This window comes from Plectropomus leopardus, chromosome 2 (assembly GCF_026936395.1).
Source record: "Plectropomus leopardus strain MGB_pleo_1.0 chromosome 2, ASM2693639v1, whole genome shotgun sequence".
Classification (NCBI taxonomy): Eukaryota; Metazoa; Chordata; class Actinopteri; order Perciformes; family Serranidae; genus Plectropomus; species Plectropomus leopardus.
This window is the reverse complement of record NC_142177.1, coordinates 39,127,293-39,150,865: the sequence shown is the minus strand read 5'-3', so window position 1 is coordinate 39,150,865 and position 23,573 is coordinate 39,127,293. Positions and strand designations below refer to the sequence as shown.

Here is a 23,573-nt window from a genome sequence, read left to right as displayed (position 1 = left end):
GATGTGGAGGGTGACCTTTGCTCTGTGGTGGTTAAGTCTGAGAGTGTGAAAACCAGCATAGTGTAGCCAACTTCTGACCGTAACATTGGATGCTAAAAAGCACTACCTGTTAAACCCTCTGGGAACACAAATATATCATGTAATCAAATATGTAATTTAGGGTCTTACATGCATAATGAAGAGCATCAAAACTGATCAGACGTTAGCCTCGATCCAAATGACTATAACATTTGTTATTCACAGTGGCAATAAACAGAGAATTATTATCCAACTACAGTTTCCCCCTCAACTTCACAGAGTGTTTCATCTCTTTGTTTTGGTTTCACAGTTCACTAAGTCCACTGTCACCAATCCAGTAACAGCTTTTTCCAGCAACAAAGCTGTGATAAATCCAGTGTCAGTGGACAAAAAGTTGGCGACCAGCTTATAAACACCAAATCAGTGCCAAAGGGAAAGTGAATATCAGGCTTCATCGGATGATGCAAACTTGAATCCACATTTCTTCTCACAGTTATGAGTCACAAGAAATTCGACTTCATTTCCAATATGTTTTCATTCATTATTACATATTGCCACTTTGCAGTGGACCTCCGCATCTACATATTACACTCTAGGTATTCTCCTGCATCAGCTGTTGACGTTCCAAGATGACGCAACTAATGTCAGGACATCAGCAAAAAGGATTAGGCAAAAAGGGCCAAAATCACATTCAGATGGGATGCAAACACCAGACTCCCGTATGAAAATCCAAGGTTTGTTGGACCTTTGTGCTCCTTCTATTACGTTGCGACCATCAGCGTTTCAACCTGACTCCCTGCAGTGGCATATCATACAGCTGCCAAAGGTGGCTTTTGGGGTCAAGATCTTAAGCCAGAATCACTGCATAAGCAATGGTATTTGATGTCACTGGAAAACTGGTCTTGCCCAGCTGTTGGTTTGTTTGCTGGCCTGCCAGCTCACCTTTCATGTGAGGGGTATACCATGAAGCCAGTTCAACAGAGCCAGGCTTTATTTAGCTTAGCTGGCTTGACCTAGATGGAGGCAAAGGTAAAGGGCTACCTGCGAGACATTGCTACCTGATGCACCTCCAACGGTGCCGTCAGTGTCATCAGCTGGGAGCCACCCTTCACTAATGTTTACCTGGGAACCTTGCCTTCCCTAGGACTTGTCTGTCCTTCTTAGCCAATGCCAAAAGCTCCTCTGTTCTGCCCTCTGAGACAGATCTTTGAGTGCTCCCTTGAGTTTGGGACCAGTCACTCTCACTGTCCTGAAGAAGCACTCAGTGGCCACAAACCCAAAAGTCCAAACTGTCCACATATTCCAACCCAAACAAGGTGGCTGTATGGAATAAGGGCAGCACAGCTCTGCAGCCAGCTCTGAAAAACCAACATGTTCTCACCCCAACTCATCTCTTGATGCTGCTCTGTCAGTAACCCCACATCTACTATGACATTTTAGGTATCCTTCTGCATCAGGGAGTGTCCTTCAGCATTTCATACCCATGCGACTGGTTTCATCCAGCCGCGCTCTCATGTGAAGCTGCCCATGCACATCGCATGTGGACGCCCCCATTGCTGTCCGGCCATCCCATAGCGTAGAATAATAATGCCACTGGTTCTGTCCGAGGGCATTCTCATCTGACATCGTCCAGCCAAGTTCCGGTTGGACGTGGAGGGTGTCATTTGTCATCACGCTTGTATGCCAAAAGCACTGACAGAGCAGAGCCATTTGACGAATATGAGCTGCATATTGGAGTGATCCAAAGCAGGAAAAGGACAGCACCTCACATTCCCAAAGATACACGAGTCCTTATTCGCCTTAATGTGCACTCCTCCTCCTGTTCTCTTTCCAGAGTCCTTTGCTCTTTCAGATCGGCTTAAAGAAAAAGAATCACCTGGTTGAATGGTGCTCTTTCAGGATTTAGTCAAGTTTTGATGAATCAAAGGATATCACAGTTCCTGATATCCCGTCAGAAAGTGATGCAGCACAGAGGTTGACCAGTTTATTGTTCAAGACCTGTACAATGGCCAGCAGGATGCTAGATCAGCTGTCCAGCATCTCCTCGATGTTAACTGATGTTTACATTTGAAAACCTTGACCTGGCAACCTAGTAAAGGTTGGCAGAAGGAGAGTTTACAGCCTTGTGAGTTGATATCCTCATCCTGATAATGACTTGCAGCCACTCACAACCACTGTCTAATGACAACCACAAAACGCACCATGAAGACTTGCAAAATAGACACAAGACCATAAGTTTGAGTACAAATTTATCAGAGCTGACAGAGAGGCGACTCAAAACGTCCGTGCCTACTCAAATATCAGATTTTTAAACTGATTTTCAGTGCATGGGTCCATTTTCTTTCAGCACCAGAGCAGATTTAAATCAGTTGTTATGAACACATTTTTCTTTTTAATACAGATGTATGTCATAATACTTATTGTGTGTGCTCATCAAAGGGTCTTTTGGACATATGACAGCTGCCAGCATTATACTTGTGGATAGAGACATTTTCCAGAGAAGAAGTGATTTATGCTCTTGCTTGGAGTCCCAAACAGGACTGATATTTACACCATCAAAGATGCTTGGCTTGATATGTGTGCACATTAAGTCAAGCACATCAAAAAGAAACCAGCATTTTCTCAGCCACTTCAAACGGTAATAAGGGACTGCCAGCAGTAGATGCTGAACGAGTAAAAGGGGCCAAAATCTGAGTCAGAACAACTGAGAGTTCCAGCAAGCAAAAGACACACTCTTTCCCAAGAGCTTTGCAGCAGAGCTTACATTTTTATTGCTGTTTATCACTTAATTTTGAAGAGATGCAGCACAACTCGTAATTAAACAACAGATGATTTGCTCGAGCTGTGTGGTCAATCAGACCAATTCTTCTTGCCATGTCAATGCGCCCCATAAAACAAATGGTTTTGCTTTATTGGTTGTTGTTGATGCCGTAACTTTAATTTATAGAGTTGTCTGCACAACTGGAGAACATTTTTTACCCAAAAGGATTGTTTGACTAAAATCAACAATTTCATTAAGATGATCATTGTCACATGAATACAGAAAGTATTTGACATAAGTGCAATTTGAAAACAGTTTAAAATTTTTATATTTTGTCAGGGTCTCCTACTGGGTGCTTACCTTTCATAAAAACTGCAGGGATTGAGATCGGTTTCATTAACATAATTGTGGCAGTTTAACATAGTTATATGGTTTTACTAAAACATGTTGTAAACAAGAGTCCACAGTCACACTGACAGCTCTGTGGGGCTGCACTTAATGTTGTGTTGTTAACCTCAGCATGCTCACAATGACAACACTAACATGCCTACAGAATGTTTAGCATCTTAATTAAGATTATCACGCTAGCACTTGTTAATTAGCAAAGCCAAGGCTGATGTCATTTGTTTTGCATTCGGTATTAAATCAAAGATTAGATACATTGTAGTTTTGATGGCATCATTTGAAAAGTAAAAAAAATCATCTCATGTCTGTACAGACTTGCAATTCATCCAAAAGTTGTGAAGGCATCTAACAAAAAAGCAAAAATGACAATCACATGGTGGCACTAGATATAAAGTCAGGGGATTCATCCTCATTGGGCTATAAATGTTGGTGCAAATTTTCATGCCAACTCACTCAATTTACATTTAGCCTTACAAATGTTCCTATGATAACTAATAAAAATGCACATGTAGATTCATGTTCACATGATATTGGCAGCCCTACGAATGGCATTAGGTAGTTAAGGTTTAGGAAACAGACGCCTGGGTAAAGTCCTGAGAACTTAGCGGAGTGCTGAACCAGGAGTGGCCGGCTTGGTCAGTGGAAGTCTCTAGAGTGCCTGCTGTATGTGGTTTGTACGCAGTAATTGAACATTTTGGCTTCATGCGCCAGGAATGAACGGTGTCCTGCCCCAAACGCTGTATTCTGGACAGTTAAATACATCCACTGACAGATCCACCACCTCAATCTGCCTCTTTACTGATCTGCTCGGGACTGCATCCTTTCTTTACTCCAATCAGCATGTTGGTCATTGATGCTCATAGCTTTCCAAAATTTGCAGGTTATGCGCAAATTACTGGCTCATGATAACGTGGGACTTATATACAAATTTAGGCTCATAACTTATTGTAGGAAAAAGTACGGCAGTCCAAGAGAACAGTCCGACTAAGTAGATGAGATATTTCTGATGGACTGTGTGACTAACCAGCATCCAATGATGCCATACCATGATTACAGCTAAAAACTGTCAAATAAGGGCATAAGAGGATACGTATTAGTGTCTTTTTTCAATAAGGGAATTACATTAACTAAAAAATTTCATTAGTTCAAAGAATATTATGTATGTTGTAAGAATAGCTTATTGATAGAATAGCTTATTTATAGTCCATGACTTTAAGAGTGAAATTTTCATACAATCACTGTTCTGTAACTATTCTCCAAAAATGGAAACATATGCAATCTGATGGGCCCCAAAACACACACACACACACACACACACACAAACAAGAAACAAATTCCAGAGAGGCAAAACCACTTGGAAACTGATGAGGGAACATAATGAAACACTTAGTTTGTTCTGTCAACTGTTTCCGTCTTTGGCAGTCAAGTATAACTAATGACCACATCAATTAACAAATAACAAATAAGAGCACACATGCTTTGTTATATCAGGTGGTTTACTACATGGCTTAGTGTGTCCTACTGGGTTAATCCCCTGTTAAACTAAAGAACTGAATTTCATTTCCCTGTGAAATTAAACAAAACAGGCCACATTTTAGTTGTTTATTTAGCTCATTAAAACACTTTTACAGTTACACAGCACAGGCTGCAAACTTTGTTATTCTGACTCGAGGATGAGGGGAAGTGTACATAAATTACTTGGTTAAATAAAGTGTCCTTGTTTGGTCAAGGCATCTGTTGCGCCAGAACACTTTGGGCCAGCTAGTGGTTTACCTGTTACCAACTCTACATCAGGTGAGTTTGATTCTTCTTTTGTATGTGTGTGCTTTTGTTATTTGAACATGTTGGTCAGACTATGTGGGCTCTACAATGAGTTTTCACTAGGCTTGGGCATACATTCAGTCTGGGTTTATGTTATGTGACCATAATTGTATTTTTAAAAAATGTAAAAGCTGAGCTGCTGGTTATAGAAATCACTGAAGCCAAACGAGTTTTGCTAGGTTTAAATACTTTGATGTTAATGGAGAGGATCTCACTGTGCAGCCAAGGGGAGGAAGGGGTCTGGTTTAAGGACCTTAGAATATGCTTTTTGCAGATGATGTGGTTTTATTGACTTCATCACATCGTGACCTTCAGCATGCACTGGGGTGGTTTGTAGCTGAGCGTGAAGTGGTCGAGATGAGAGTCAGCACCTCCAAGTCTGAGGCCATGGATCTCTGCAGGAAAACGATGGATTGCCCCCTCTAAGTTGGGAGAGACTTACTGCCCCAAGCGAATGAGGTCAAGTATCGCAGGGTCTTGTTTGCGAGTAAGGGCAGACTGGAGCGTGAGCGTGGACAGGCAGTTTGGTGCAGCAACTGCGGTTATGCAAACTGTAGTGGTGAAGAGGGAGCTGAGCCAGAAGGCGAAGCTTTCAATTTGCCGATCCATCTACATCCCAACCCTCACCTATGGTCCTGAGCTTTGGGCAGTAACCGAAAGAATTAGATTGCTGATACAAGCGGCCAAAATGAGTTTCCTCCACAATGTGTCTGGGCTCAGTGATAGAAATAATGTGAGGAGCTCAGACATCTGTGTGGAGCTCAGAGTAGAGCTGCCGCTTCTTCGTATCAAAGGGGGCCAGTTGAGGTGTTACAGGCATCTGATCAGGATCCTCTTAGACGCCTCCCATTAAAGGTTTTCTGGGCATGTCTAAAAGGTCAGAGGCCTTAGGGCAGATCCAGAATATGCTTGAGGGATTATACACATCTGAGGGTCCTCCAAGAGGAGCTGGAAAGAGTTGCTTGGAAGAGGGACATCTGGAGTGCATTGTTTGGCCTGCTGCCCCCACAACCCAGCATTGGATAAACAAATGGATAAAAAATACTTATGGCCCACAGAATAATGAACAGATAAGTGAACAAATTAGTGCTTTTGTTGGAGGACCAGATGACACTTGTTTCTCAAGGTGGATACCAACACATCAGTGAGCAAAACAAAGATGATGTGTTAAATGAAATTATGTTAATGAATTGCTTTTGTAGTTGGAAGATGTCATCTCAAGTTACATATGACAATACTCACAAAATGGAGAGGAGGCTTTTTCTTTCTTACTGGTCCTGTTAAGAAATCCCCACCAGTTGCAGGACTTCATCTTTCTAAGCTCAACTGCCATTTCCACCAGTTGAGATTGAGCTTCGGTGGCACGTTTTGTGCACAACAATATTGCCCCAATACATCATCTCCGTATTAGTTTATCGGAAATTTGTCTTGTTTTGTTTTTTTCTGTATTTTTGACGGTATTGAAAATCATACCTTTCTAAATATTCTGTGATACTTTATTATGTTTACTCAGCTAAAGACTAGTTTATACTACACAATGTAAGCCAACATTTCCAACTCACAGACAGTTTTTGGACATCACAGACATAAGCGCCTGATCAGAGACAAATGGGTGCTCCCTCCCTTGAGCAACGATTGCTATGTGTGAATTTTCAAAGACTCAGTCTGAGAGATGCACCAATGTATCACAGACATCCAAGAGATCTAGGTTAAATATCTGGATTTGTCTCAACCTTGATCACACTGATGACCTAAAACCAACTAGAGCTTAAGACAAGGGGCAAGGGGTCATCATAACTGCAACAGAAAATCAGCAAGCAGAACAAAAAATCCTGACTGTCTACCTCTCATCAACCACTCACTCCTCCATAATCTATTTTTTCCTTGAGTTCTTGCTGTAAATCAATGCACAAACAACTTGGATCACTAGCTTTTTGCAGACATCCTTTTTTGATGGAGAGACCTCCTGTCTTGTGCGTGGTCTTGCATATATTTTCTTCCCACTTCTGGCATTTTTTTAAGCTTAGTTTGGAGACGGGACAGACTTGTCTGAAATTCTTCCTAGTGAAATGTCTTGTAACATAGACTGATGCTGATCACTCTTGTCATGTTTAAACCACAATAACTTCAAAAGAGTCCATAATAAGGCAATCGTGTAATGTGATCAGCACAGCAATCCAATAAGTCTGATAATATATATACATATATATATATATATATATATATATATATATATATATATATATATATATATATATGGAGATGCCATAAGGAGCTTCCAAGTGACAAGAGTAATCAATTTCACAGCCACAATATTCAGATAAACTTTGACAGGTAATTTTAGGCATTTCTGAAAATAAAGAAGACCGAGCCAACCAAACAGCAATGAGTATGAAACATAAAGGAGCTGCTTTTACGTAAAGATTTCTTCCAGACCTCACCACAAACCAGAGGCTGGATTCATTCATTGCAGACTAAAAAACATTAAAACAAAAGAAAACATTAACTGTAGAGTAGATTAAAAGGGTTTTGTCTGTGGAAGGCACATAGCAACCAACATAGACCGTCATGATGGATGCAATTAGGCAAAAGAGGCACATGGTAAGATGTTGGAAAAAAAAAATATCCACACAGGAAACAGACTTATGCACAAGTCAGTGGTTTGAGGGACCCATCCACCTCCATACCAACCCGCCATATAAGTGCACTTGTGCGCCTTATACACATCATTACTGGCCGCGTTATTACCCGATGCTGTCCCTAAACGTTTCATGCACACGCAACCAGCTCTGTCCAACCACATTCTCAAGGAAACATCCCTTGTACATAGCATATGGACGTGGCCATCCACCTACATATAATAACAACGCCATTGGTTTCGTCCAAGCACGTTCTCATCTGAAGGCATTACACGCATACAGAGAAAGCACTATTTGATGTACTGGGAGTGAAAATGGGCTGGAGAGACGGAGCAGAGTCTGTTTACTCCCACTTAAACATGATAATACAGCTCAAGAACAAGGTCACAGCTAACCTGCTGGCAAAAATGAATCCGCACCAACATAAAAAGCCAAAACTCTATTTCCCAGAACCCCCCTCTCCCAGCTCTCAGGTGTGTTTCTTCAGTGAGCAGCAGTCTCTTGTAATTGTCTTTAAAATGTCTTTATAATGTGGGTTACCTCAGCTCCATGTTGGATTTGATATTATTTTGTGCTGGGTAAAACGATATACCCAAACTGAGTTAACATTGTCCCAGGATTTTTGTGGTGTGTGGCCTACAACTTGGAGGTGGAGAAACTGGACCCTTTTATATCACAGTTATTACAACTATTTCAGTTGTAGCTGTATGTTATATTTAAACAATTATTTGCGCCATTTATTCACTTTTAGTAAATAAATTTTACTCACTTACTAGTTTTCGTGAAATTACTTTCTTAAACCTAACATACTTATCTTTACATTCTCTAACCTAACCTATGAAACTTGAAAGTATAAGACATGAAAGTATTTGATTGCACTTCATCACTGATTGTATACTTTTTTTTTTTTTTTTTTTTTTTACTGTGAAGTATTATTATTATCCTCATTCAGGCTGTGAACTTTTCACAGAGTTTGCACAATCTGCATTTACACACACATTTTTTAAAGATGGGCCTCTAAATTGTAATTCCTAGTGATTAGGTCTAATAGCTGACACATTTCCACCAAAAGCGTTTACCCCAATGAGGGCACAACAAGTGAAAATGAAAAACACATTTGCGTGTGTAGAAGAAAGCTTTGTGTTGGCCCAGTTGGTCAGCCAAAACTGTAACCACATACATTTAGTAAAGCCTCAAGTAGCACAGACACAATGAATGGGGGGGGCACCTTGGTACTGACAAATGCAAGATTAAGAAGCGTCTCAATCTTGTAATTAGAGGAGAAAATTATGAAAACAGTTTGAAATTTATTGGAAGTGCTCTCCACAGATTTTCTTTTAGGTCTCCTATCAAAAATCAGCAAAATATTTGCTTCATGAAAATATACCCTTTGGCTGCCATGATGCATTTATTTCTCTTGACTCAAGCTGACAGTCAAGATGGAAAAAGAAAAGTAATATCATGTTGATGTGTGTGTCTTTATAACAAGGATGCCTCTTCAGCAGTAAAATTTACCCAGTTATGAACAAGTGCGCCGTTTGGCCGTGTGAAGAATAGTTTCTATTGGCCACTTGCAGCATTGCAGCAATAAATTCCCTTGCAGTCCAAAAAGCATTTTCCCCATAGACCAACATAATCAAAGAGATGTTGACAAACTGCATAACAGGTCAGCTGTGACTTTTTTGAGTCATGGAGGTTTTCCTGGAGCAAAGAAATTTAAAATCATTGACATAATCACAATGTAAAGTCTATACCCATGCAGGAACTCGCAGGTTGGGCGGTTGAGAGAAACACTATTGTGCCATATTGGGGTCCAGTATCTAGATCCAATAATAAACATAAATCATAAAACATAAAATTTGCTGTATTGTTTATATTTTGAAGATGTCACTCCAGAGAGCTGAACCACGAAGCAAGTGCAGCAGACCCAGGCTCTCTCTCCTCTAGCTGGCTCGACAAACCCAAAGCCTCAGTCAGAAAAAAACAGGTAGACTCCCTCAAAAAACAGTTCTCAACTTGTTCTGTTAACTCAGGCTTTCCTCAGGCTCTGTGCTCATTATAGAAAATGTGTCAAATGACTCGCTCAGCATCTCATTTGACTCTTCACACTGATTTATCTGCAGGTCCGCCATCAGGGGAGGCCAAGAGCTTAAGGCCAAGGCAGGCATACGAATAGTGGAGTATGGTTGGCCCCTGAAAGGGATCAAGTACAAGAATTCAGGACCAGTCTGAGAACAAAAACCAAAATAAACCAAATAACAAACAAAACGACATCACCAATTGGGACACACAAACAAAAACACAAAGCAATGCTCTCTGGTCCTAAACAGACAGTACACTGACATTAAACACTGAACTACCTGACAAAGTACAGACGCAGCGAAGCACAGCCTGCCCACTGAGACAAGCCAATTCAATTATAGCTCTCCAGAGAGCAGCGCTTCTGCCAGCAGTGCACACAAAACACAACTGAGACAGAGATGCACTTTCGATAAGAATGTCCTGCCGGTCCGAACAAAGTCTTTCCCCAAATTCAAACGCCTTAATTTTGATGTCATCACCCACATAAACAAATTACCAATCCTGCTGGGAGAGCGCATCGAGAACTGCAGTCTGGTAGCATAGTGTGTCTTCACTTGACATGCACACACACACACACACACATACATGCATGCACACACACGCAACTTTATACTTTATATCTTTGTGAGGACTTTCACTGACATAGTGCATTTCGTAGCCAATATGTATGAATGAATGGCCGGTTAGGGCTTCCGTAGATTGATTTTGGCGAGGGGAAAAAAAGGGCATTGCCATTTTTCAAAATAGTGTATTTCAGTATTTCTTCATAGTGGGGTCCCTAAACAGTCTTCATTTCTATAATAGAGGGTGACTGATAAACTGAGAGTTGATAGCAATACACTATTTAGGTTTTACACTTAATTTAACCAAAATTCTATTAAGTTTATTAAGTTTATAATAATATTATTTTTGTTCACTCATCATTTCATCTTATGATTTATTTCTTCACAGTAATTTCTTCAATGACTGTTGTTTTTTTAACTTTATGTCTAATTATTTAATGGAGGTTATTTTATTCAGCCCTGGAAACAACTGACAACCTCCATCACTGTTTTCAAAATAAGGTCTTAGCAAAGAGTATATACAAAATACATGTGTAAATATGATTATTTGGATAATATTTACAGGCAGTATTATATATGTTGCCAGTGTTCCTTATTTATTTTAAAATCCCACAAAATTGTGAGTGGAAATTACTTAATTCTTTGACTTTGGATGGATAACCCACCATTATACGCATATAGATGAATACTCTATGAGTATATCCTGCCTTTTGCTTTGCTATACCCAACATTTACATTTACATTTAACATACATTTGTATCATTTTTTTTTAACTAATTTACTCACTATTGGTGCTTGTGTGGTTTTTTTTTTGTTCCAACGTAAAAGCCAGGCTGTGACAGTAAAAATCAAAAACAAAAGGGCTGTTAAATTCAGCACAGATATCGTCTGTGGTGATTTATCTATGAGTCAGTGTTACAGTGAGTTTTCATCACTCAGCTCAGCCTCGGCTCATATGTGATGACACCTTGCTGTAAGAGTATCTCCTCTACAATAAAATTATATAAAACAGGTGCAGTTTTGACTTCAGCCTGCAGAAAAAAGCACAGCTTATCACAAGATGACATTCCCACACTCCCTTTATTGTTGTTTTCCATATTAGTGATGTAATTACCTGAGACAGGTGTGAACAATGTAAGTGATGACATACTTTGCATATCCAAACTTCAGATTTTCGGGCTGTGAATTTAAATTGTCAGTATTTTACTTGTCATGCTTCAAGTCTTAATTGGAGTTGTAGTGCAGAGAGAAACTGAACCAGCCCTTTATAAATTGAATCCAGTCGTGCAGCTGGCCTCCTGTTCATGTCTACTGTGCTGAGCCCTGCTCTTATTATGCAGCAGTGTCTTTGCGCTCTAATGCACTGCATGGTGTCGCTTTTCTCGATTGCTGAGACACACCTATTGAACCTGCTCCACTTGAACTTCACCTTCTTAACATAGACTCCTTAATACGAGTCTTCTCTTGCAACTTTTCATATTTTCACACCCTTTTTAAAAACAGATAACACCAACATGTTCTCATTCCCTCGACATGTCTTGCTACTTTGTCAGTGGACTTCTGCATCTACATATTACACCCTAGGTGTCCTTCTTCATCTGCCTTTGCCAATCCAGGGCGGCGCCACCGTGACATCAACAAGAGCACATACCCATGGTTATGTTTAGGCAAAAAATCAAATGGCAGCCAACGGCAGGTCAACAAATGCACATGCTCACATGCTGGCATGGATAGTTAGGACTGGGCAAAAAGGGTACATGGTAGGGTGTAGTAAAATATCATATTCAGACAGGAAGCTAACACTGGACTCCTGCATAACAGCCCAGGTTTTGTTCCATCCATCCATCGCCCCTCCTGCCCTTCCGTCCTACAGTGATCTTCCTGCTTCCTATATTACATCCTTACAAGCAGTGTTTAAACCTGACGCAATACAGCGGCATATCATGCAGACGCGGGTCCGCAGCTGACACCACCTGTCAGCTTATCATGCTGCCGCAGCAGGTGCCATCCGGCCACCCGGCTATCCAGCTGCACATTGTAACACTGCAGACGGTTCAGTCTGGCCGTGTTCTCAGCTGGCGCCAACCAGCAGGGAATCATACAGCCACAAAAGGTGGCTTTTGCATTGGGATCTTATGTCAAAATCACTGCAAAAGCGGCAGTATTTGACAATTTCTGAATTCACTTTTGGTTAAGAAAGAATGCCATACATTTATCTCATCTAGGAGCCTACTGTAGCTTTTACATGTCAATGACAGTTGATGAGCACGTGAAGACCTGTGCAAAACAATAAAATAGATGAAGAAAATGTTCTTGAGGGGTGTCCACGACAAATGCAAAGCAAAAGTCTGTGCTGCGTCACTCACAAAATGTGGCCACTGCAGTATTTTTTGGGGAGTATTTTGCTAATGGCAAATATTCGCTCTTGACAGTTTGAAAGTGCAAGCAATAGTTGCAGATTTAAATACAACAAAAGCTGAAAAATTAAGCAAATGCGTAAGTGCCAAAAACTAGAGGTTATGACTAAAACAGATGTTCCCTTTCAGTTGGTGCACTCAACACAGCACACGTGTGCGGGGGAATCATGTGTTTGACCATTTCTTTTGCTATGTTTGTCTGTAAATATTACTTTTTTGTCTGTCTGCTTTTGTATAAGAATTCCTCTTCAAAATAAATCCTAATCAATCAATCAATCAATCAATCAATCCCCACATATATGTGTTGTACCGAGTGCGCTGACCAAAAGGGAACTGTAGTTAGCTGAATGATCACTTGAGGCTGACTCCAGAACACAGTAAATCTCCATAGATCAAATTTGGCAACGGCTGAAATGCCAAACTTGTGGCTTCAAAATAGCAGTCCACAAACCAATGGGTGACATCACATTAGTTACAGTCTATTGTTTTTACCCAAAAGTGCATGGCATAACGTCAGCGTGTCTGTAAAACAGAGACTCGTAATTACTATTAAAACCCATTTTCATTCAGAGATCTTGACTTGAGAGGTCGAGGGACCAGAGAGGTGAAAGGCCAGTTTCTCCCTTGACAAAATTTTTCCAGACTTTGGGGCATTATTAACTATCTTGACAAGGTTGTTACCAATGGATTCCTTAACCGTCTTTTTCATGAGACACCAGTATCTTCATTCAGCCTGCTTCAGCCTCTAATTTCACAAATTAGACAGACAACATAATTAAACTCAGCTGTTGTCTGTTAAACACTTTAGTTCAACTCTTCAGTGTCGTTGGAGTTCATCAAAGAGTTTCCTGGAAAGACACCCCACTGCTAAAAGAGCCAATATTTCGGGCTATGTGGCAGTTATTGACCTCAACCACCTGAACGTTAAATGAAGCACTTAATGGAAAAAAAGATTGTGTCTGAACTATTTAACAACCAATTATTCAATACACACTAAACAAGGAAGTCTTTTATGTAATCTAGAAAATATTCAGGCTATTTCTGTCATCTGGCAGCTATCTAAAATTGTCCTTTTCGAGTCTGTGTAATGCGTGATGGTAGTATCTTTTCAACTGAAAACATTCAGTATGTTTACATCCACGGTCGAGTCGAGGTACGGATCATTAAGGCCATTTAATTGGATTACTGTCCTTGTCCCAGTATATAAGGAGTGGAGTATTGTCCAACTCTGCCACGGTGGTTGGAGATATGCCCTCTTTTAGCTGTTGTTACTGGACCTTCTTCCAGTCAACCTTTTCTGTCACATACCAGAGAAATTAGCGAGCAGCAAAGGAGTTGAACAGTGACAACTTGGATAACTTTTGGCACTGTACATTTCATACACACTCTATGCTTCATTTTAACCTTCATCTCGTTTTCTTTTCTTCCCTTTTCCTTTTGTTTTTCATGCTTTCTTGAACGAATATATACTGTTTAAATCCAGACTATGGAGCATGCACAGAATGCCTTGGCCAGTTCAGGTCCACTTAAGGCGCATACATGACGGATTTAATCGACCCTCAACCGCCTTAGCGAGGTGTGTCTTAGTACGATCTCACTTGGACTAACACATTTACGTTTATTTTAAAAGTCCAGTTTTAGTGGGACTAATGCAATAATTCACAATTTTCTAGCATCATGTAAACGTTCTTACTGATCATACACATTTTTTTTTTTAGCATAATAGTTCACACAAGACAGTTGGGCAGTTCTAAGAAAATGGAAAAGACACTATGCAAGTCAGAGACTGTCCTTACCTGAAAACAGAGTCCACAAAGAGAGAACATCCGCGTGAATTGGTCAACAAAACAACAGACAGTTGTTTAGTTGCTATTTCCAATTGCTCCTTAACCGTGCAGTTTTTATTGTTGCCAGCATGACAAAGCTTCTGTGAGAAGTCATCATTTCAACCCCAAATGACCTTTTTATGCTTCACCCATGATGAAATCTGTAATTGGGTTTTTAAAGCTGTTTTTATATGCAGAAAACGCACTGTGAAACTTTGTTTACATGACTCTTGTTTACGAGTTGCTGATACTTCAATCCTTTAATCTTCCATTATTACATTGTGTTTGTTGCGACTCCCACATCTGGATTCCAGTTAAATAATCTCAAACCGGTGGAAACTGATTTGTGAAAATGTTTACTGTTTCCTGTCATTGGCACAAGTGCCGTGTCAGCAGGATCAGGTTAAAGGTCAAAGGACTGAATGAATATGAAACGTGGTTGTGTTCATCCTGCGTGATTAAATATTTTTATGGAATTATAATTGTTTTCGTGTGTTTTATTTGGGATAAAAACAACATTGCAAACATGGTTTAGGATTTAATAATCCTGTTAACAAGAGACTTCTTAATCCGAAACATTTTCTGTCGCTTCCAGTTTTATATAACTCCTCTGGGACCCATAAAAGATCTAATCATTAAGTTTTCACCAACATTTAAAGTATGAGCTCCTATAAATATTCTTTCAGCAGCCTATCCATGCTCCTAGGGCTCTATGTGCCAGTGCTCGTTAGTCTGGCGCTAAAAAATCTCCACACTGACACAATTCTGACACAGTCCAACCCTGACTTTAGTTTAGGACTAACTGACCCTGCTCTGGAGCTGGAAGAGCCTTGAATTTGAGGGGTTATCCCCTAAAAAATTGCTAGGCTGAAAGATGTCAGGGTGAAACGGGGCCAGGATAGAATTTTACAGTGTTAAAATGACTTATGTTTTCGGACTGACCTTTAACCCAGAGCTCGTGGAGGAGTTACCCCCAGGTCAGCGCTGACCCTGGGCTAAGAGAATGCAGGATGAAAAGCCTACTTAACTCCGTATCCACTTGATATTGATGACAATGAGAAAAATATTTTACCCAAAAAATGCATGACCTTGATTTTTTGCCTGTTTTTTGCCCATTTTTCACTCTGAACTCATCAAATAGGCATCCCATATTTAAATCCCTAAATCCCTAAAAACTCACCTATTTAAATGAGCTTTTAATATGTGATTGTTCAGGTATTTCTTTGTTTTCGATTTTCTTACTGTTTATTCTGCATGTGCTTATGTACTTTAGTTTATCTTGATTTTTACTTTTTATACAGCGTCTTTGAGTTCCTCTTAAAAGCGCTTTACAAATAAAATGTATTATTATCATTGCTATTATTATAACTACTAGCATGACGCCAGAAGCCACCTTCTGCGTCCAACCGGAAAGTGGTGTCAGGTGTAAACGCGCTCGGACCGGTGACATGGTTATTATACGCATTAAAACTTGCAGTTACACACAATTATTTCTTTGACTTTTGAGTTTTCCTTTAATTAATGCCTTCTGGTAGCATTACAGAGCTTCTTTGAAATTTCTGAACTTTAACGAGCCATTGTTAAAATTAAAGGTTGTAATCCTGTTTTGGTCAACTGAGTATAAGATGCGTAATTTTCTACACACGTACCTGCTGTTAGTGGACCCCATGTTGAGGCACAGGTGAAAAAGGGCCAAACCTTCGCTGTTAGTGCACATCAACTGTGGAACAACTGCCTGACAAACATTTTAATAATTGTTTAAATTTCTAAGCCTTTTCAAAACTGTGGATTCATGAAGATGGACTCCTCTTTTGGGTTATATGCAGACTGAACGGCTATTTGAAAGTCAACACGTTCTGAGCCCAACTCGTCACATGGCGCCGCTCTGTCTATTTACAACGTTTTAGGTCAGCTGTTTACGCTCTGAGATCTCGTTACCGCAGAGCAACAACATCGGTGCTGAATCGTGCGTGAGTTGAAAATGATTCAGCTTTACATTTTAAGTGAAGACTTCACAGCCTACAAGAGGAAAAAGAAGTTCTTGGAGCTACTGGTATTTTTTTTTCTTTTAAATCAATCCAGTTCGGAGCTTTCACACAAGCAAACAGCCACCTGTTTATAGCAGTAAACACATGCACAGATGGTGCAGCAAAGGTAAGCGTCCATGCAAGAAAACAAAAGGTTTCTGTCCGGGGTTTATCATTTTCGTATGCCAAAACAAACCTATTCTCATTCCAAACTCATAACAGTGACAGTGCTTCTGGCACAAGATCCCAATGCAAAAAGCTACCCTTTGGGTCCACATGTAACACAGCTATACGGCATCAGGTGAGAATACAGCAAAACAGAACTGTTTGAGGTGTTATTATGCACCGGCGGTCAAACCGGCGGCATCTGCCCTGGTAGCATGATCCACGGACTGTCAAAATCTGTAGAGAACAATGCTGGATGGAACCTGTCATGTCCGCACGATACACCACTGATTGGAGTCAGGTTGAAACACTGCCAGTAATGACATAATGCATGAAGGTGCCTATAGGGTGGGCAGGAGGGGCTGTGGATGGATCAAACAAATGCATAACCACCTGTGCCAGCATGTGCATTTGTTGACATCCCAGCGTTGGTTGCCATTTGCTTGTGTTGTCTAAACCATGTGCAGGTCATCCCACAGTGTGAATTTGTTGACATCAGGGAAGCGCCATCCCAGAACATCAATAGGACACACAGCAGGACACCTAGAGCTGATGTTTACAGGTGCTTGTCTATTGTAGTAAATTCATGCTTCAGCAGAAGGGGCCATGGTGTCGAAAAAATAGAAAAATATAGCAAAATATAGCAAAGAGTAGCAAGCTACAGGCTGCTGCATCTACATGCGCTGCAATGTGTTTGTGTTGTTTAAACATAACCACACGCAGCTTAATCCCACCATGTGCTTGTCTTAACATCACAGTCGTGGCATCCCAGAATGTCACCAGCACACACAGTAGGGTCATGGATGTGTTATAGGGATGGCTGGATACAGCCATGGGGGCGGGGCCTCATTCATTCCTATGAGAGCTGCTCTTTGGTGCATGAAGCTGAAAAGGCTCATTTTGGCCCATAGAGCATGTGCACTGGAGACTCACGGCAGCCGAGGGCAGACGAGCGCGACCAAGTGTGCCCGAGCGGGTAACTTCCACCGGTGGAGCAACTGACTTGCGGATATGCAACCCTAGCTTGAATGGCCGTCTAAAATATTTAATCTTGCTGCTCGTTTAAACTTTTCGAATGTTATCGAACCAGATGGTTTAAATCTAGTGATAGGAGTAATTACGCAGGGGTTTTGATGCTCCCAAAAAATTATTTACTGATTTAAAGACGTCTCTTTCCTGATGAAAGTCAGTGAGGAAAAGTCTTTTTGGGCCAGCATGAATCACGTGACACACCGTGTAATTCCACTTTTGGCCACCATGTAAAATTTTCATCAGAGCCTGGTGCACTTCCTGGGGGCTTGAGAGGGACACCTACAGCGTAACCTGTTGATGCAGAAGTCCACTGTAAAGCGACAATATATGATGATTTAAGATGTGTTGGCAGAGCTGCCTGCTTCTGTAACTGTATCTCCACAATTAAAAGCCATTAGCCGGGGGCGCCCGGGAGCTCCTCCGGTAGAGCCTGCTCCCCATGTGCAAACACACATGTCCTTGCTGCAGGGACCCTTCGCTGCATGTCATCCCCTTTCTCTCTTCCCCTTTCACCCTAATAGCTGCCCTGTCAGATAAAGGGAAAAGCTGCAAAAATAATAATAATGTTGAGTTGCTGAACGAGGAGGTAAGGATGGACTCGTTTTATCGGTATGCTGTGTGAACCACATTTTCGTGGTTGGGGTGCCATCTGACTTTTGATTATCCAAAAACGTTTTAACTTTAAGTGAAAGTTGCTTGTCAGCACCACCCGGCCTCATATTCACAACAGTGCTGCTGCTTAGCAAACTGCAGCCCTCTGAAACAGGCCAGCGAAAAAAACATGACGAGCTGCACGACAGCACATCAATATTATTTGACATTATTTGTACTCACAATATCAAAACCAGTGAAACTGTATGAAATCAATAAGGGCCACCTCTACTGCAAATAAAACAACTGTCTTTTGACTGCGACGCCATGATGATGGAGCAAAATCCAAAACAAGAAACAGCTTCCAGCAACAATCCCTGACAACATCTGGCAACAATTTTTATGACAAAACCTAAAGATAGTTACTGTGGGTCCACCAGTATGGTACACAAAAAGCAAATGATCTGCATCCGCCTAAGAATTTTACCACTAGGGGACAGTTCCTACTTAGTGGTGCAGAGCTTCAAAATGAATTAATATTTTCTTAATTTAAGAGTTCTGTATGTTATGGAAGCCCTGAGAGGCAAGTAAGAACATTTTTTTTTTCTGGTGATCCATTTTCTAAGTTAAAAAAAAAAAAATCGCAAAAAAAAAATTCACTTGCCCCTCAGGGCTTCCGTAGTATCTGGATTTTCTCTGTAGTAGACATTTTAATTCGGGAAACTTCCCCTAATGTTAGCTTTTTTACCTAATTATATTGTTTAATTTTCTTATATAATGTTTTGACTTTATTTTTCTTGATGTTTATTGCATAAAAAAAAAATCTTTTTTTTTTGCTTAATTTTTTTCTTTCATTCGTTATTTGTCCTCATTACTGTTTGCATTGTTCATTTAGGTGAAATAGCTTCAAAACACTTTATTTGGGTTTTTATCTCACCTGCATAATCTGTTTTAATCTGTTGTTGTATGTTTATTGTGGTTTTATTGATCAATTAAAAATGAATAAATAAATAAATATGATGAGGTCCAGCTGTGCTTCCTAAAAACACTTAAATGTCGGCTTTTAAAAATTACTCTTCTATCCTCGGCAAGCACATCAAAAGAAGTTGCACATATACTGTAGCTGAAAATGCAGTTTGCTGACCAATATTAGTTTTTTAAATGTAATATTAATCCTGAATGTTGTCATGATAACATTAATTTATCTTAATTATTAAACGGGATTAGGTTTGTCAATTTAAGCCTGGTGCCGTCCAATATATAACAACACCACAAGCTCTGTCCGACCGCGTTCTCAGCTGATGCCGTCCAGACGTGCTCCAGTTGGATGGTGGGTTTTGGCATCACGCTTGTACGCAGAAACCACTAACAGAGCGGACAAATATGATTTCAGCATGAGAATGCGCTGACAGGAAACATCGTGCATCTCCTGACTCTGTTCCAGGAGACGGACAGAGGACCTGAGCTTACATTTCGTGATTCTACATTTTCTTACAGAACCCGTTTACCAGAACCAGTTTACCTTCATACTGCAGGTCACACTGCAACACACTGTGTTGTTCAAGAGACACTGACACTCTCCAGACAAGGATTAAACAGGAATGCATGGTCCATTCTCTCCAACAACTGAACAGATGAAATCCATATTTTAGCCTATTTACTACACACCGCACTCACCTCACAGCCATCCCAGCCATTTTTCAAAACTGTCTTTCATATTTTCTTTTCCTTCTTTGCAGGCAGCTGTCAGCTTCTATCCATTTCATCACAAAATTAATCTGCAGAAACTTTTGGTCCGTTCATCACAGTGAAAGTTATAACTGCATTTATTTTTGTCTAAAGATGCTCCAGTGTGGTGTTTGAACTTAATTAAGGATGTGCAAAGAAACACACCTGCATAGTTATGTGTTCAGCACTATTTTCTTAAGCTTTGTTTCCACCTGGAAGTTAATCAGTTTGGGTTGTTAGGTGATTTTACAAGTCCGTCTTAAAAACAACAGTGAGGTGCCCAGATGTGCATGGAAACAGGTTTGAGCTCAGCGCTGGCTGAAAAGAAATCGCTTGTTTATGTAGTTCCAGTGTAAGTGATATGGCACAAAATCCACAATCTTTGCTCTGTGCAATAAGATATCTGAATGCGTAACTCAGGTCAATATGTAATTTCAGCAGTGTGGGGTCTGAGAAACCCGAAATGAGGGGAAACAATGAGAGACTTTCAAATTACAGCTACAAGTAAACATCCGTAGTTTTACTCAGAGGAGAATTGCAGGGTGGCTGTAGCCGGGGTGCGATATGTCGGGTGAGCTCTAAAATATTGTTATTTTTTGGTGTCACTGTATTTTTTTCTTTACAAATGTATATTTTTCTGTTTCTTTAGGTTATATAATAATAATAGGGTAATAGTAAAGTACTTGCCAATGTGCATGCATATTCAGGCTTAACAGTTTCATATTATTTGTGTCTAAACTAGATATACTGCGATGTCGTTCCATGTCTCTGCGTATGAGTCAAGTTTCTATGAAAACATGGATGCTTCACTCAGACCCAAGAGCAATTTAGAAATCATTTTAACAGTAAATAATGGCTGTGTTTCTTTGTTGTACAAAAAAATAATGCCTGCACACTAACAAGCTACACAGGTTTAATAAAGACACCACTTGGATTGTCCTCAGGTTAAAATGAACTTTGAAAGCCTTGCACCTACATGACGAAGATATGATAATTCTCTCTCAGTTGTTTGTTTGTCTTAGGCAAAATATTCAAAATATGACTTGAAATGTATTTAAGGTATGTTTTTTGCACCTTGGCAGGCACAAGTATGCATGTGCATTTGTACAGTACCCTCCCGCCCCCCAAAAAAGTCTCCCCTAAAGTTACGGTGTAGTTTGAATAGCAGCTATAAAGTATAGTTTCCTGCAAGTGTAGATGAAAGAACCACATCGTGACTTGAAACGGCACCTGTATATGTTCACCTACCCACATGCTGCCTAATGAGGCTTGTGGCAGCAGTCAGCTTAGTGTTTTCACTCACACACACGCACACACACGCACGCACACACACACCTATAAAAACCAGCCCGCTCTCATTCCGAAGACAGAAAATACAGAAGCTTTTGCAGTGATTTCAGTGCAAGATCCTGACACCAAATGCCATGTGGCTGTACGTTAAGTTGCCGGCAGCAGCGTAGTTGCTGCAAAACATGAAACACAGACAGTTGGCATCAGCTAAGAACACAGCTGGCAAACATGAGAGGCTCCGTTCAGCCGTGTTCTTCTCTGATGCTGACCACACGCGAATCATGCTGCCACAGAAGGTGCCATCCTGCAGCACGGTTCTGTCTGGCCGCGTTATCAGCTGCAGCCATCCAGTGGTGTGTCATGTGGACGCTTTGGGCGTCAAAAGCACTGTGAAAACGGCGGTATTTGACGACTTCGGAATGAGAATGAGATGGCAAAGCAAAGGCAAAAGAAAAAAAAAACATCCCTGTGACCTTTAAGGACCACAGAGGTCACACCACTTGATTAAAGACTTCAAGATAGGACACACCTGTGTTTCCTCGCTCCAAGCTCCTCCAGAAGCCTCCTCTGTCCTCGTCTCCTTAAGGTGAATTCTTCGGATGTAAGATCCTTCATGATGGAGCAGGGGAATGATTTCCAGGCCACTGGAGGAGAGAGGAGATGAGAAAACATAAGTTAACATAACGAAAAGCACCCTGAGGCTCTTAATGATGTCACCAGCACAAAATGGCAGTTCCTGTATGCAGGAAGGACACGGAAAAGCATCATACATCTTTAGCAACAGTTATTGGTTGGGCAAAGAGCAGTCCAGTCGTTGTATTGAGAGCTTTTCTGCACTGTGGGGCCTATTTAAGTTTTAGGACTTTGTTTAAAGGTTAAGATTAGAATTAAGCTTCGGTGAGGTATTTCCTGTTGTTGTGATGTTTAAAAGCAGCGTGGAGGGAATGCATCGTGTCAACAACAGTCCTCAGACATGTAGAAAGAGAAACAGCAGCCGAGGTGCGTGGGAGTCGAGGTGCTCTGCTCTTTGTCAGAGTCCAACCAGCAGCTCCGTATAAAAAAAAACCTTTTCAACTTCTCATTTAAGCTGTTTTTGATGTTTAACTGGGTAACTGGATAATCCAGTTATGTAGTGATGTTGCTATCTGAACATGTTCTTCTACATGCATCGCTGATCACTGTTTCTTTCGGTTTCATTTGTTTATTCTTTAAAAAAGAGAATAACCACATGCCCATAACAAACATGTGTTTACAACACAGCTATCACAACCAATTTTTCGTTCCTTTGAGAGAATGACCAAGCATTGTTTTAGGTTAAAAAGTGGAGACAGACACCCAGAGAAGTAAAGCTAAATTTGGTGACTCTGCACACACACACGGGCCCTCATTTTTAAATCTAATGTACAAACATTAAAGTGTAGATCTGGTTCAATCTGAGAGTGGACTGACTCTCAATCATGCAGATCAAAATCACCTGAGAGATGAATATGTTTGCATCTTTATATTGCTTGTTCTGCTTTGTGACAAAGATCTCCTGTGATTACTGTGAGCTTTTAATGCAGCGAGCGGATCTCCTGTCTGAGTCTTAACATCTAATGAACGCTCATATAAAACAGAAAAAGCAATAAAATGTTCCATTTGAGAGGCCAGAACCAATATGGTTGATGATTATTAATCCTGTCAGCCCTAAAATATGCCACGTAGAAAAACAAAGATGATAAAATGCAAAACACCTGCATATTAATCCAACTAATAGGAGATGAAATTGATTGTGAAAGTCCAGTGTCATAACACATTATGGCCTAAAAATGAAAAAATAAACAAAGGAGTTGTACTGATATTAAAGCCAAGAATTAAAATTATTATATTAAGGTATTGCGCCTCTGCAAAATATATTTCTGTGTTTGTATAATATATTACGTTTGGGGGACTATCACACTAATGTGGCTCATTGTTTTTACTGATAAATACTTTAATAAGTAGCAAAATGCACATTAATCCATATTTAAACAAATGTCAATGCTCCCTTGCCTTATATATATACAGTGAAAAACATTACAAGAAACAAAACAAACTCTCAGTAGATAGATATGTATATGTAGATCGATATTTAAATATAAAATTATTATAATTTAAATAAAGTTTTCTGGACATTTTTCCCAATTTTTGGATAATTTTCTAATAATCCGCCCCACTTTTATGATAAGA

The 23,573-nt window shown here is 40.3% G+C and overlaps 1 protein-coding gene across 1 annotated transcript in view; it reads right to left on the bottom strand.

Moving 5' to 3' along the window:
* Positions 1 to 22,011, bottom strand: part of asip1 (agouti signaling protein 1) — a 63,192-nt gene extending 41,181 nt beyond the window's left edge. The window contains exon 1 of the mRNA XM_042498478.2: positions 21,895 to 22,011. The gene's annotated coding sequence lies outside the window, so the exon portion shown is untranslated. The remainder of the gene's footprint in view (positions 1 to 21,894) is intronic.
* Between the last annotated feature and the right edge of the window lie 1,562 nt (positions 22,012 to 23,573).